Raw genomic sequence first — 2,876 nt, forward strand, 5'->3', positions numbered from 1 at the left:
TGATAAGGGTTACATTTATCCCTAAAATTTGGAATAAAACTTGATTGCATTATTCAATAAATATAACAATTTAGCGTTTTGTTGAAAAATTACTTTAGCTTTAGCTATTGCCAGTAAGCTACTGCCTCTCCTCTTAAATACAATGTTTCTAGTTTTCCGCCACGCTATTTCACTAGCTGATACATGTGTCAAATTTCATCCGACACGTGCAAGTTTTCTCAAGATATTTTCCCTCTCCGGCGAGCCGGAGATTAATTATAAATACAAATTAAGCGTTACGTTAAAATATAGTTTTTAATCAAATTTGAGCTTGTGTGGTTAAAATTAAATGTAACCCCTTTCGATAGTCTATCATATATTTTTAGATTAATTAATTCAGATATATTATATGAAAAATGAAGTATTTTATATATATGACAACATAAAACATAAACATAAACAGCCTGTAAATTTCCCACTGCTAAGGCTGGGCTAAGGCCTCCTCTCCCTTTGAGGAAAAGGTTTGAAGCATATTCCACCACCCTGCATTTATATGATATCCTAAATAAAATGTGAAGTTCAAGACTATTGCAATGAGTCAACAGGTGAAGATCAAGTTAAATAAATATAAAAACCCTACGTTAGTAAAAAAAATAAAATTTATTTTAACAATTAAAATATCAAAATTTTTCTGCATGTACACTTGACCTAAAAACTTAAAAATTATATTTCAATATTTCTAAAAAATCAATGAATAATTTATAGTATATATGTCATACTATAGTAATGGATGTTGTACAATGTTAAGCATACATTGTTTATAAATATAGAGCCCCGTGCCCCTGGAGTGCTGTATATTGTCTCAACAGCGTTGTTCAATTTTCGTTAAGTCTTACACAGCGTTTACACTGTACTATCGATATAGAGTATAATATAATTTGTATACGTAAATATCATTAGGTCATCATAAATTTGTCACTAATTATTATATTCAAATTGAATGCGATCGATTCGAATATACCAATTGAATATAAATTTGTCTACCACGGTAGCTATACTCTATTTGATGGTACGGGTAGGTGACGGGCGAGGTACCGTATGGTACCTACCATCCGGTAGCCCCATTTCCAGCAGTTATGACCACTTAGTCATAACTGCCTATAGACATTGGCACCGCCAATAAATATTAACCATCCCTTACATTGCCAATGCGCCGCGACCTTGGAAAGTAAGATATTATGTCCCTAATGTCTGTTCTTCAAACTGGAATACAACAATAGTTAGTATTGCTGTTTGGTGGTAGAATAAATGATGAGTGGATGACACCTACACAGAGGGGCTTGCACATATCCCTACCACTAAGTAATTTAGTCCAGCTTCGAAAACAATAATAAGACAAACAATGAACGCCACGTCAGAAGGACATAATAATTATGGTTATCAAATTTATTATAAATTTTATCTCTTTTAAAATTTTTAGTGTCTAATGATTGAGATTTTAGACTATTTCAGATACAGATAACTAAGTTGTAATAAGTGCTCCCAGAATTCCAATCGTTTCCAAAAAAATATTTTCCATTTATTTAAGTAGGAAGACGGTGAGGCGAATAACCATTGATAGTAAATGCTCATCTCTATATTTACGTTAGTAATTTAAGAGAAGTCCTTTCTCCCACCTTCAATGTGACTTCACCAGTAGGGTTCATCACATTTTACTTCCTTAATTACAACAATCTGTATCAAAGTACCTAATACTTAGTAAGTATTGATATTTGGCGGTAATATCCATGTGTGTCATGTGTGTCATATCCAGATCGGCTTACACAAAGTCTAATTACAAGATAAATAATAGTAAAATACATATATATTATTTAATGAAAACCTGCTAAGTGTGACTCGGATAGTAGCTTAGAAAGTACCCTATAGGTTTTGATCCCCTTTGCGAATGTATTGGAAAAAAGACGTAAATGTGACGTATATGTATCTTTTGATTGCGCAGGGTCTTTGATTGAACAAATCAAACGTCTAAAAGGTTCGACTTTTGCACAGATCCAAAGAAACGCAGATTAAATTGTTTGGTATTATTTTCAACTTTATACCTCTACGTGTTTCTGAGAAAAAGGATCTTGACGGACGGACAGACATACAGATAGACGGACGGACAACAAAGTTATCTTATAATGGTTCCTTTTTTCCTTTAAAGGTAGGTTACCCTATAAAATAAAAAATAAAACCATACTGTGGCGTGTTGAAACAAGATTTTTTTATAATAATTATAAAAATATCCTGAGTAATCATAATTTATGGTTCCACTACTATTGACTATGATATCCAGACCGAAACGTAGATCCTTTGGCTTAATGTAATTGAGATGACCCGTTTTATAGATATATATTAATTTCATTACAGTTTTTTACTTTACATTATTTGTTAAAACTTTTAATATATTCTATTACAGCTGACCAGACGAAAGATAGGACTTTAATTCATTTTTAAATTTACTGCGTTTCTTAGCGTATATATCGTGGGCGGAATTCACAGATCTATTAAAAATAATTAAACGTATATTAAATTGTCTTAAAATATAATAATAAACTACATACACATATATATCTGTGCTAATAGTACTACACGCTTATGTGTAAACTTTTAACTAGTACCATTATATTATTATTGATTTAACGATAAAATAGCTAACGGTAATTTGAATAACATTTTCAGTCTAAAACTTATTATATGCGTGTGCATATTGTGTTATTGTGTTATGGAAAATCAGAAGTCAAGGCAACATAAAAAACTAATGAACTTTTTCTACATCAACTCAGCCAGGAATCGAACCCGGGACCTCGGAGTGGCGTACCCATGAAAACCTGTGTACACAACTCGACCACGGAGGT

The sequence above is a fragment of the Vanessa atalanta genome, chromosome 22 (assembly GCF_905147765.1).
Source record: "Vanessa atalanta chromosome 22, ilVanAtal1.2, whole genome shotgun sequence".
Taxonomy (NCBI): domain Eukaryota; kingdom Metazoa; phylum Arthropoda; class Insecta; order Lepidoptera; family Nymphalidae; genus Vanessa; species Vanessa atalanta.